Below are 13,468 nucleotides of genomic sequence, written 5' to 3'. Positions count from 1 at the left end.
TATAAAGTAGTGAAGAATCAGTATGAAGGAGGATAAGTTAAACTAACTAAAGACTGAAACCTATTTGTATTTTGATTAACCTGACAATTTTTTAGAAAGAACTAGCTCAGGATGTACACTAACACTGCATATATTTTTAGGGATTGATTTTAAAGATCTGAGTTTTCCGTCACAGCAACTGAAAGTACCAGAGACCAGGGATGGTGTAACAACCTTTTAAGAAATGAGACATTCCTTTCAGTGACTGACCAAAATATGGGGGTTGCATATCCCTTAATGATGGAAATTACTAAGACTGTTTATACTGTCAATAATATAGCTTTAATATAAGCTTTATTGGATTCTGTTAAAGTTTACAAGATTTTCTTTTTGTAATCAATGTTAACCTACTAAACATAAGCAGAATGAGGGGGTTTTCCCACAGAAAATAACAAAAACTAGGAAATTAGATGATAAAGCTGGAGATTGATCCAATACCTACAGAGTGCAGTAGGCCTCGTTCCATTTCCATCACTGTGTTTTGGACCAAGACTTTAGTAATGAGGACTTAAACAGCAAAATTAGGCTGTTCAGTCAACATTAATAAATCTTTATTAAGCAGTAGTACAATTGCTGGGTTTGTAAAATGAACAGAGAGTGAAATCTCCAGAACACACAGTCCATCTCAGACAGGACATCTCCAAGGGAAGCCAATACGAAATACTTTGGAAGAAGCATCCTTTAACACTTCAGAAATGACAGACAAATACATTCACTGGCTACACCACAACTGAGGTACACAAGGTGAGAGCGCACTGTTACATAGCTTGATAATCTTCTTACCTAGGTATCTATTGCAATGCAACATTTCAAAATTCTGTCTTTATCTAGCCATTCTATTTTACTAGAGTTTTCTCTTCAGTGTATCCTTGTCCATATGAGACAAAGGATTTGAATGAACTATGTAAAGGAGTGTTTTCCTTAACTTATTTTACATTTTCCACAATTAAATTTTACTGGTCATCAGGAAAACAATATATAAGATAAGCCAAAGATCTTTCCATAGCCTTCAATATTCCCTGCATCATCTGTTCTTCCATATTGTATCTTCTTTTTTTCTTTGAATAAATAAAACCTTCACCTCTTTCTTCACATGGGAATCTTTTCATATGGAAGACTTTTTTTTTTGGCTGTGATTCTCTGGTCTTTTCTTCCTACTTAATAGGTTTCTGGATAAGAAGTTACCAAAGGCAGATGGATTATTCATAATGAGTATGACAGTGAAGAGTTTCTAAGTGTTACACAAGAAATACTACACAAAGTCTTACATTTCTTTTATAATACATATGAAACTTTCTTCTACTATGAACTGAGAAAATACCCTGCTTGAGTTTCTTCACAACAAGGGGTAAGATTTTTTGATGGTATCCTGTTCTGTTAGGAGAGACGTACAGGAAACATTTAGATTGTATCTTTCAAAGTTTTTCCATGTAGATTTCTAAAATTACATTTGATACCATATAGCCCTTCAATAGTCCTTTCAAAGTATGTTTCTGCTTTGACATTCCAAAATACATTTGTGTTGTCTTCAAATATGCCGCATTTACAGATCATTAAAAAATAAATACTAAATCAACCCTAAAAACTAGCTACTGCCTCATGGCTTGTTTGAATGATGCTTGTTTTCCTTTATGAGGAATAACTACAGTATTTCCTCTTCATGTCTTGCTCTCAGTCTTCCTTTGGGTATACGAGTGAGTGCACAGGTAAAGGCATGTGCCTGTACATGCATACATAGGTACCTGTATCTGTGCATGTGTACATGTGCATAACTCTCCTCTAGTGACCAGCTACAGAAATGATCCCAAAAGTGTACATTAAGGTATTAGAGACATCCACAGTAGGGCTACAAGGATGGGGAAGGGTCAGGAGGGGAATTCTTGTGAGGAGGGGCTGAGGGCCCTTGGTCTGTTCAGCCAGGAGGAGACTGAGGGGAGACCTCAGTGCAGTGACAAATTCCCCCTGAGGAGAAGTGGAGGAGACAGTGATGATCTCTTCACTCCCATGACCAGTGACAGGACTCAAGGAAATGGCCTAGAGCTGTGTAAAAGGAAGTTTAGGTTGGATATCAGGAAAACATTTTTCACCCAGAGGGTTGTCAGTCACTGGAACGCGCTCCTCAGGGAAGTGGTCACAGCACCAAGCCTGACTGAGACCAAAAAGCATTTGGACAATGTTCTCAGATATCTGGTGTGACTCTTGGGGTGTCCTGTGCAGGGCCAATGAGTTGGACCGAATGATCCTGATGGGTCTCTTTCAATTCAGCATATTCTATTGATTTTATGATAAATAAATATACATGTATGTGCAGAGAGACAGTGCCAATCAGCCAGCCTGATTTAACATTGGTGCAAGCACACCACTTTCAGCTATGGGATTCCCCAAAGAAATGTCTAAGAGAAAGTTCACAGGCCCTGTCTGTTCTTAAGAGATGTTGAATTAAAAAAACTCTGTGTATACTGAACATGCGGATCTTATTGACAGATAGGTACACAAGCATATGTATCTCCATCACAGTCACAACTTGCTGAAAAGGAAATCCCATGCATTTCCAGTTATATTACTCTAAAATAAGCAAAAGAGTTTGGGTCGGGGGGGGGAGGGGAGGGAGGTGGAGGGGGGAGGGAGAAAAAAGATTTAATGTGGGAAGAGACAGAAAGCATTAAAGGAAAATCGAAGATGCAGAATGCCAAGGTGCTGTACGGTAACAGCTGTGCTCTGCTGCCATCCTGAAAGTCTGTGCCCTGAGCAGCAACCTGACAGACACAGAGCTAAAACTGCTGCCAGGGATCAGTGCCACACAAAAGCATCCTGGCCAAACACATTCCTGTGCAGACATTGCGGCTCTATCCCAAGGTTTCCATCATACCAACAGATCCTGGTGTAGGAATTATCCCTGAGGCATATGATCTGAGCTCAGAGTCAAATCCAGCAAAGGTGCACTGTCGAATGGATGTAGGCAGGGCACAGACATACTCACAGGTTCCTTGCACCATTCAGGCCCAGCAATTCTCAGTCAGGTGCAAATGGTCTGGGAACTCAGACAAGTCAGAGCTGGTTAAGCCCACTGGGAACTCAGAGTGGTTAAGCCCACTCCTAACCAGCAGCAGAAGCCTTTCCCTGCACATGACAATGGATGCACATCACTATGACTTCATTTTCCCTGGAACAGTCTAAACTTTTGGTTGGGATTGAAAAGAAATTGCTACTGACACTCCAAGAACAGCAGCTGCACTACCTTGGTGTCAGTCTTGCAAGAGTATTGTGAAATCCTGGTTGGAAATTCAAAGTATATACTTTGTCAGAACAAAGTCTGATTTCTGCAAATTATCAGCTTTTTCTAAAATTATAGGCCTTTTCAGTCTTTCCATTTAACAGAAAACATTATTTCTCTCATATTCCTGACATTAATTTATTATTTTATGGAGAAAGACCTCAAGTTACCTCAACTGAGAGATCACCGTCTCATTGCGTGACTAGAAACAGACACGAAAAGATGAAAACAAAAAGTTGATGGCCCTTGCCCTGAAGATTTTAAGGATTTTCCAAAAAAAAAAAAAAAGAGCAGTGGGGGTTGGGAACTGCAATAACTTTAAGCAGCTGCGTATCCCTAGTAAAGAACAGACAAGAGGAATAGAGAAATATATTCCATCTCACAAGACAGAGAAGATACCCCACCACTGTCTGTACATTTACAAGCTTTTTTGCCCCGCTTTTATTAACCCATTCTGCAGTCTCCATCTTCTTCCTCTTTCACAATGCTCTATTCACCATGCTCAGCTGTAAAGGACCAGAGAACAGAAAACTTTGTGACACCACTACCCCTTGTCTGCCTGCTGATTGTATAGATTTGTATAGATGGTATTGGTCTTCTCAACACATGAATTAGCTTTCTGCAGCTCTTTTCGTAAGCTACACTGAGAATTTCCTAAATTATTCCCAGAAGTAAAAAATACAATGGAAATAATATCTACTGCAGTGGCAAAAATCTAATGTTTTCATGTTCTCCCTTTCTTTTTCTTCATTCCCAATTGAAAAGTCTTTGTGAGTAATGCTGCAGTTGATGCTACAGCTGTTTAAGGATCATCCTTATGTCTGTGTGCTTTTCCTACAAACATGAAACTTTAAAGTACATACAGCAGTAAGACCGAGTGATGTCCTTGGTTCATTTGTTCAGACCCAGTTATTGAGGCATAAATAGTGTGCTGTGTAACACCATGAACTGACCTAGGAGTGCCTATAACACACAGGTACACTGAGACCTAGAAAAAACGGAGTGCTCAGTGTTAAAACAGAGAGCCAGCACTACCTGATTTCCTTGCCCAGGTCTTACAGAGCTGTGGCAAATGACACAGTACTTTCCCCTTCTGCAGGATGGAGTTCCACGTGTGACACCCTCAGGGTAATATGCAAAGCTTGAATATTAGCATTCAAAACCCACAAATTTTCATCTTCATCATTTTCTCCTTCCTCCCCCCCCCCCCCAAAAGAGTTTTCACCTAAATGCAAATTAATTTTAAACTGTCACAAAAAGAATTAATTGCTGCATTTAATCTGTTTTTGTTTTAGGAGTATGAAAACTACATGAAAGTGCATTAAAAATTACATGTTAAATGCTCCCTCCTGAGTCATAAGTCACTGTGGTCCATCACTGCATATTTAATTACATTTTAAAATAAAAGAATATACTTGAATTGATAAAGCATAATGGCTGCTTTGGTGCTGCTGTAGATATTCACATAAGGACTTAAAGAAACACATGGATTACTGACCTGACAGGCCATATCAGTAACCTAAACAGCCATCATGGTCTCTACTTTGAATTCTTATTTCATAGACCCTTGACACAATGGATGGAAACAGGACAGAGTTTTAATAGAAATGCTGACATAACCTTACCTACAGCTGTGCAAATGGTGCTTCTATAATTAAACTTTACAACTTCAGCACCACTAGATAAGTTGCTACTTTTTAATCATATTAATCAGAGCTTCATGTTTCAATTGCCATATATTATCATGCAGTGTGAACTATAAAAATAAAAAGATTCCCAGCCGCTAAATATCACAGCTGTTATGAAACACAGAAGTATATTCAAACACTTCTCTGTAAGTGCAAATACACTGAAGGAAAGCCTCAGTTAATTATCCATTTTTTTTTTGTTTTTTTCCTAATACATGAGTTCAACATAATGGCCACAGAAAGTACTCTGAATTACAAGAATATCACTGAACAGTAAAAAAAGTTTCATTAAGATCTGCCCTGTTTCAAATTTTCCTATCAGCACTAAAACAAGTCTGCTGTTTTCTGTGACAATGACAGCCAGAAGCCTGCTCTTTCAGAGGAAGGCACTGAGATTATTCTCCATGCACTGCTGTTTTCTTTAAAAGCCAGCTCTCCAGCAATAGCGAGGAGTGGGTGGCCAAAATCTCACTGCTTTCAGTGGTCTGAGATTCGGAGCCTGGGAATGTTTTATGTAAATATTTCTCTTCACATTTTCTCTTCATTTGTCCGAGTGATTTACAGCTTTACTTCAGCAAGGAAAGTTTCCTCTCAAAAAAGCTACATTTGGTGCAAACTGAAGAGATGTTGCACTGGAGCTGAAACCCTCTATTTTTACCTAGCGGGCATGGCTAACTACAACAATAAAATTAATCTATAAATAAAACTCGGTTGCTTACCATTCTCTATTGTCCTGAATTTGCAAATCCTTGCATGCTGCATGCCACTTTACATGTACCATGTGATGCATTCCCACACTGTCAGTGCCTACTCCTCTACAGCAGCAGTTTTATAACACCTTCAGGAGACAATTGTGCTCTCCTTTGAGATGGGTGGTACAGGTGTGTGGCCTGTGTGTCACAAGGGGTCCTGTAAGCAATCAGTGAAAGGAGCACGCCTGTAATTTTGTGTGGGGGAGAGTATGCAATGGACATTTCTGAATATTATAAGAGCTGTAGCAATGCATAGGAGTTGCCATAGTGTTATTCTGACCCCTGAAGGATGGAAACAGAGTTAACTTCTTATCCTTTTTTTCCCAATTTACTCAGTATACTCTATGAATGTCAAACTCTAAACTGCATTAGCAGGATATTTTAGTGCTTGCCCAGACCTATCCTCCAGAAATATGAATATAGTCATGAACTAATGGTGAATCTACTTTAAAATACTGATGTTTTCAGGGAAGCAGGAAAAAATGATTTTTCAGGCTGCTGTAGGGTAAAATTACTGTGAGTTTGATAGTGCATTAAATCTAGTAGGTATGTGAAGATCATGTTTATCAAGAGATGTAAAACCCACTCTGCCCTCACCTCTTCTTAACTGAAAAGTATTTCAGTGACATTTTGCTGGAATGGATTCAGAGTGAAGTGGGGAAGGACACAGGTCAGTGATGATAAGATCACTCATTTCAGCTGAGTTAAGATTTCATCAGGCTTACATTTTTCAGAAAATGCATGTGTTAGAGGTATGGGCCCTCAGCAGTGCCTTTGTGAGCTTATCTGTCTTCAAGGAGTGCTCTTCCCCCTCCTCTCCCTGAACAGATAGGAAAAATGATTCAGGATTCTAAAAGGGGCATTAAGGCATATCCTGACACTGCTATCTTTGAGGACAATTTGCTAAAAAAGTCTGAGTTAAACCAATGGGACTCCTGTTACACCTTTGCTCTTCCACTCACTTCTATGGTATTTGAAACGCAATAAGAGACCACCTTTGGGTTCCTGCAAATGTAACAGGTGCATGAAGCTGTTGTATCTGACAATACTTTTCCCCCGTCAGTCAGGCTGTACTGTAACACCGTGCAGCAGCACCCTGCCAAAGCTGAGAGCAGTGGCTGCCCGCACCGAGAGAGGCTCAGCTCACGGCTCAGCGCTCAGCTCACGGCTCCCAGAGCCGCACACACCCGGGCAAAGCGGCTCCGGCTCTGCCCGGAGCACAGGGCTCAGCAGAACGCCGATGGCCAGGGACAGGAGGAGGAGGATCAATTTTAATTTCGGTTTTGTTCCTCCTCCGCTCAGCTGTTGCCACGCACCCGAGCCCAGGTTGCGGTGTGACCTTGCGAAGGAGCCGGGGCCGCTCAATGGGAGCATTGTGCAGCCCGGCCGGGGCTCCTCGGGAGCCTCTCCCGGGTGTGGCTGAGCCAGCCCTCGGCAGCCCCCCCCCCCCCCCTCCTCCTCCTCCTCCTCGTCCTCCGTGAACTCCCTGTCCCGGGGAAACTCCGCCAGCAGCACGCTGATGCAAAGGCAGCCTGCAAGAGGCAAACCCCGCGTCGGGAGCTGAGCAAGGATCTCCCCTCCTCTGCCCAGGTCTCCATCCCTCGCTGCCGGGAGCGCTACAAAGTTAAGCCAAGTGATCGATACGCTATAGAATATTATTCCACTATCGGCGACTGATGCCACTGATGTAATCAAGTTACATAATCGCCGTCTTTGCACAAATACATCCATCTTCCTACAGACAGATCTGCATATCTTCTTGCATCCATTATGCATGAACTCACCAGCAGTACATGAGGGTACATATTTTCGCACACACTGTGTAACTTTAGCATTGCAGTGCATTGCACTGCACAACGTCATCACTATCGATTCCCTCAACCTTCTCCCATTCCCTCTTATCAGAACTGATTTTGCAGAGAGAGATTACCAATGTGCATTGCTCGGATCCCTTTAAATCTTTAAAGGCTGAAGTGCTTCCCTCACTCGCTTCTGTTCTTAAGAAGATGATCTTTCCTTTTTCTCTCGTCTCGTTTCACACCACAAGTAACAGGAATGAATTCCCACACAGTCCCTCAGCCAGATGCATGTATGTATGAAATACCGAAGATAGCATCTCTGTTTGCACATCTTCCAACTCCCATACACGTGGTCCGAGGTTTCAGTAGGTAAGTTATTGGGTAAAAAAGATATTTTGTAAGAGCAGCTGGATGAGGTATTTTCAGGCTAGTGACATTTATGGTCTTTCTCTACTATGAAGCTGAAGGGATTCTGTCCTTAGCACCTCTCAGTTTATAATTTCCTTGCAGGATTTACAGGAACATTGTAATCCCAAATTACCAATGGCATTTAACCCCTTTAGCACCAGTGCACCGTACCACGATCAATAAGGATCACCACCTTAAAGTTTAACAACTTGAAAAGCAGATTTTCTCTACCTCCATTGCAGCTATGAAATGCAGCAGAACGCTGCACAGAGTTGGAAAGATCTATTTAACCAGAGGATAGGATCCGACCTCATATTAATTAGATTCCATCACAGAGAGCTTCTTTGCTGTCACATAACCTTTCCAGTCAAATATATTACAACCAAGGAAATAAAAAATAATAATAGGTAAAATTAAAGACTCCTTGCTCTGACAGTACTCTCCCAAATCCAGAGGGTGCATAAATACAGAGGGGGAGATTTTTTTTTCAATTTATCGCAAAAAGCACTCACCAGAAGACCCACTGCAGTTATTCCACTCAACTGCCAATAGCGGCTGGAGCCCCTCGCATCAGGGTAATGCAGCAATCCCGAAAGTGCCCATTTCAGTCACCCTCCACCAAGTTTAGCAATGCCGGGCTTTTGCCTGGATAAAATGACCTTACCCACAGGAGTCTCCCGAAATATTCCTCCGGTGCGATCAGTCAGCGAGGCGAGTGCCGGTCACCACACTGCGCACTCGGCCGGAGGAGCCCCGTGTTTACTCCTGGGGCTCAGCTGGCCGCGAGTGCCGCGGACGCGGCGCCCATCCATCCACCGCTGCCAGCTCCGCCGGGGGCGCAGGTAATTCCATACAGACTTCGGCGCCCCCCACCCCCCCCCGAGTCGCCCCTTCCTTCCTAGTTCAGAAAGTGCCCGCGTCGCCGGCGGGAGGTACCATCCAGGTGCGGCGAGGGGGGGGCGGGGGGAAAGGGGCGGCCGGCCTGGGGCCCCCGCGCCGCCCGCGGGCAGCTCCGCGCCCAGCGCGCCCGATCCCGGCTGCCCGCACAAGTATCCGGCGAGCGACGATCCGGAGGGGGGGTTCCTTTCCTGGCGCTGGGCGAATGTGGGGAAAACGCTCCGGGGGGGGGCCGGGGGAGGGTGCCTGACGGGTCCTAGCACCCGCACCGCAGCGCCAAAAAAAAAAAAAAAAAAAAAGGAATGGAAAAAAAAAAATAAGGAGGGGGGGAGGTTGGGGGGAAATTCTCCAAATGGAAAAGAAGAAAGGAAAAAAAAAAATCAGTTGTCCGCTTGCCCCGAACGATACTAATCCCCGGTGAAAATGACAAGTGATCAGCAAAGAAGAAGAGGAGGTCTTGATTGATAACCACAATCCACCCAAAATATCCTCGGGAGCAGAGGAAGAGAGGGAGGGAGAGAGGCGAGAGAAACTGCAGTGCATAAACGATCCCTGTGCTCCTGCGAGACGGGCTCGCTCGCTCGCTCGCTCGGCGGAACGCGCCCTCCGCCGGGCCGGCAGGAAGGGGCCGGCACTGCCCCCCGATGGACAGCGCCGCACTCGCTCGCCGCGCTGCTGCGGGGGGAGCGCCGGGGAGGGCCCTGCCGAAGGGATCCTGGAGAAACTCCTGGCGAGCGGGGCCTCCCTCCTGCTCTGCTCTTCTCTTCTCTGCTCTCCCTCCGCCCCGGCGCCGCCCGCCTCCCCGCGCCGCCTCGGTCCGCAGCGCCGGGGCCGCTCCGCTCCGCTCGGTTCGGCTCCGCTCCGCTCCGCCGGGGCAGCGGCGGGGGCACGGCCGGACGCGCAACACGCGCGGGGGTCACCCGGCTTCACTTCACCTCCTGTGCTCCGTTTTATTTTTCTCCACCCCTCTTCCCCTCCGGTTTCCCAAGCGAAGTGTTTTAGGAGAGATGATACATTATCTATTCTTGGATTTTTATAAGGCAAACTGTGGGCCTCGCTGTTGCCATGGGATCTTCTTTGTGCGAACTCTCTGAACTGTGTGGGAACAGTTTTATTTCCTTCCCTTCAGATTTTTGTCTTTATTTTTTTCCCCCCCTTCTCTTCTGCAACTCTTCTGAAGATATATATCAAAATGTAACTGCATTATTGCCAATTAAGATTAACAGCAGCTGCAAGGTGCATCTAATTAGGAATGTTAATTACTTCATGAAATAAATTGTCATTTGCGGATGTTTATTATACTAAACAAATGTTCTATAAAACATAACTCAAATTCTGACAGTCCCCTCAATACATTTGTTCCCATTCCTGCACAAAGGTGCAGGGGAGTAGGCACCCCTTCTTCCATTACATTTACTTTCCAGGTGCACACACACAGGGAAGAGATGGAGTTGCCTGTGCATAGGTACAGGGTTGGATGGGAGGCATTTTGAACTCTTACAACCCATTGTATGGGGTGGGAGTGTGGAGGAGCAGGAAATAGCTGAGCAATATGAGATAAGTGTGTACAGTTACATATCTGTTTATTTCATTGTAAATAACACTCTCCAAAACCGGAACAAAGAGACTAGACAATGTTTACTTACCTCTTCATCCATCCTGGCTCCTTGTAGGGTCACAGAGAGGAATCCAAACTGCTGCAGTTATTAAACCCCCAATATCTTACAAGAGAAGGGAGGAAAGAAAAAGCAGCCCATAGAAGAATATGATTATGTTATGGAATATGATAAAGGATTATCAATAGCAGATAACATGCCATGTAGAGTCAGTGGGTTGCAGGAGGGGTGGGAGCTGTTGCAGAATTTGTGGAACTTGCTAACACCCCACCCCACCTCGCCTTATAACAGAATGGCGTTCTTCGTGTCAGATAAAAAAATAGATGAAACTAGAAATGAGTGCAGCGACCAGTAGTCAGAATCCAATGTTAAAACAAAAAAATTAATGTGACTCGTTAAACCATGCATTCAGATACTACTATGATGATTGATCCATATGCATGGGCAGGTAAAAGAGACATGAGAAACTTTATGGGATTCTCTTTGTGGATCAGTATAGGGCATTTTATGTTAGCTAAGTGACTCATACCATATACTTTAGAGAGCAGGTTTGGGTGCTTGATTTAGAAGCCCGGGCATCCTAGCTGTTTGACAGAGTGAGAGGGAAAGACAGAGGGGTTCCCAACTTTGGTTCTCACCATTATCCTTTGGGAGAGCTGCTTTCTCACCATGGGGATGTGACAACAGACTCCCAGCACAGGCACCTCCATCACGGGAATTCCAAGAGTCTTCCTTGTGCCTTGACAGAGCGACAGATGCTTGAGGCTGCTCATAGTCTGCAAAGGGCAGAGAGTAGGAAGGAGATGCTTGGGCTAGCCCTAACCCAATTTGCCTTCAGTTCCTGATGCTTCACAGATTTCTCTTCCACTGATAGCCAAGCCATTTTGTGTCTCCATCCTTTTGTTCCTTCTCTGTATAATGTGAATTAACACTGTTCCTGCTCATAAGGGTGCAGTGAAGATAAAATGGCATTAATGTTTGTTAGGTGTTCTTACACAGTGGTCATGGGAGCTATATAAGTTCCCAGAGAGGCTGATTAAGTGTCTGGCAGAAGAAACGGGAAATGAAAAAGGGTGGAAGCCAAAAGCTGTGAACAAAATACAATGGAATTGCTAAAATGGCTGAAACCAGACTAATAACACAGAAAACTGTAGACCATTCACATGTGCAGAATACAAACCACCTGTGTTCTTGAGTGAAATTTATCCCAGGGTTAAAGAAACTAGATTCTGTTCATTTTTCAGTTACTGAATTGCTATGAGGAGCAATGTAGGTGTATGGATGCAAGCATAAGAGATTTTATTTTTTTTTTCTCAGCCACATACTTAATCTCTAATTGGCTTCATCCTCCCCTTAATAAGTATGGGTTTTAGGATATAGAAGGGGATCTCCCCTTTGTCCTCATCATGACTTGTGTTTTCAAGAAATTTCACCAAAGAGAAGAGCATAGTCTTGTCTGTTTTAATTCCATGGCATTCAGTGCATGCTGAAATGTTTAATATGAATGAGTAGTGTATCTTGTACCTGAACCATGTGTGTGATCTTGATGCCTTGAGTCCATTGAAAGAAGGAAGAGGCACAAACCTCATCCCCATATATACCTCAGTGTGTGTCCTTAAAAGGATCATCACATTTAGTGTGTGTTAAGTGAAACAGTGCAGTCAAAGTAAGCTTCCTTTTCTAAAAGTAATATGTATGTAAAATGAAAGGGCTGACAGGGTATGTGGGTCTGAAGGACATTAACTTCATGCAGAATGCTCTTGGTTGGTAAATCCAAATTGCTTGAATGGGTACTGCCCAGGAGCTGATATCCACAACCCCCTTAGCTGCCAGGGGTTCTACAAAACTTCATGGCCTCATGCTTACCCAGCAAATCTGTCCTGAGGGTCCAGAGACTGGCAGGTCTTGATTTCTTGCTACCTGCCTGTGGATTTTAGGTAGTAAATATTGTTTCCATTTGAGTATTTATTTTCCACTTCTTAGCAAATGCAGGGAGAAACAGGGTAACACAAAACACCAGCACTTGCATATTCTCTTGCTGAGTGTGCATATACCATAGAACTATGACATGATATGAATCTGACAGCATGAAAAACAAGCATAGATTTTTAGATTTAAAAAGTAATGAAATCACAGTTTCCAAAATATGCCTTCACTCCCCCAATAAAAACACCAAACAGAACCCCTGCTCATGTAAAAATCTGCTTCCAAGCCCTTTGATCATGTAAACTGCATTCTCAATGTAATCACTAAACAGTTTCAGCAAAGAAAAAAGATCAGCATTTTGTCTAGCTTTTTTCTTTTCCCCTTTTCAAAACACAATTGCATTGATCTTATTAGAAACAGGTTTCCTTTTGCCCACTTCTGGCAGACTAAGTGGCCTTGAATGCTTCAGAGAGAACAAAAGAAAACATGAAGTCTGCTATGTGATTACCTTCCTAGTTCTTGGGTTCTTGTGTATATTTTATATTTTTAAATTTTGTATATTTTATGTTATATATAATTGCATTTTATTTGTTGAGTGCTTTATATATAGTATATATAAATATATATATATATAAAAATATATATATACATACATGTGTATATATCCTTTTCATAAATTTAGGCAAGAGTGTTCAAGAAAGAAGATATTTTAGAAAGAATAATCCCTAATTCTGTGTCATGTGAAAATTTTGAAAGCAATTTCCTTTACAGAGGAGCCTGATTCTAACGAGTGCATATCTAGTCAGGGAATAATACTCATCTAATAATGAAGAGATTTAATCACAAAAATTCTTGCTTATAGTTGTAATTGCCATTATATTTTTCTTTTCCTGAGCCGCTGTTGGGTTTGCATGCTCAGATTTCGGTAGCAGGGGAAAGAGCTACAGGGGTGAGAAGCTGCTGGAAGCTTCCTCCATGTCCAGCAGAGCCAATGCCAGCTCCAGGATGGACCCACAGCTGGCCAAGGCTGAGCCCACCAGGAATGGTGGGAACATCTCTATCTCATATC

The 13,468-nt window shown here is 43.2% G+C and overlaps 1 protein-coding gene across 1 annotated transcript in view; it reads right to left on the bottom strand.

Annotated features, from left to right (window-relative positions):
• The window catches only part of IL1RAPL1 (interleukin 1 receptor accessory protein like 1), a 669,405-nt gene extending 660,618 nt beyond the window's left edge, over nt 1-8,787 (bottom strand). The window contains exon 1 of the mRNA XM_059466278.1: nt 8,625-8,787. The gene's annotated coding sequence lies outside the window, so the exon portion shown is untranslated. The remainder of the gene's footprint in view (nt 1-8,624) is intronic.
• Between the last annotated feature and the right edge of the window lie 4,681 nt (nt 8,788-13,468).

The sequence above is a fragment of the Ammospiza nelsoni genome, chromosome 2 (assembly GCF_027579445.1).
Source record: "Ammospiza nelsoni isolate bAmmNel1 chromosome 2, bAmmNel1.pri, whole genome shotgun sequence".
Classification (NCBI taxonomy): domain Eukaryota; kingdom Metazoa; phylum Chordata; class Aves; order Passeriformes; family Passerellidae; genus Ammospiza; species Ammospiza nelsoni.
The sequence above is the reverse complement of the archived record's forward strand: the minus strand, read 5'-3'. Positions and strand labels throughout refer to the sequence as shown.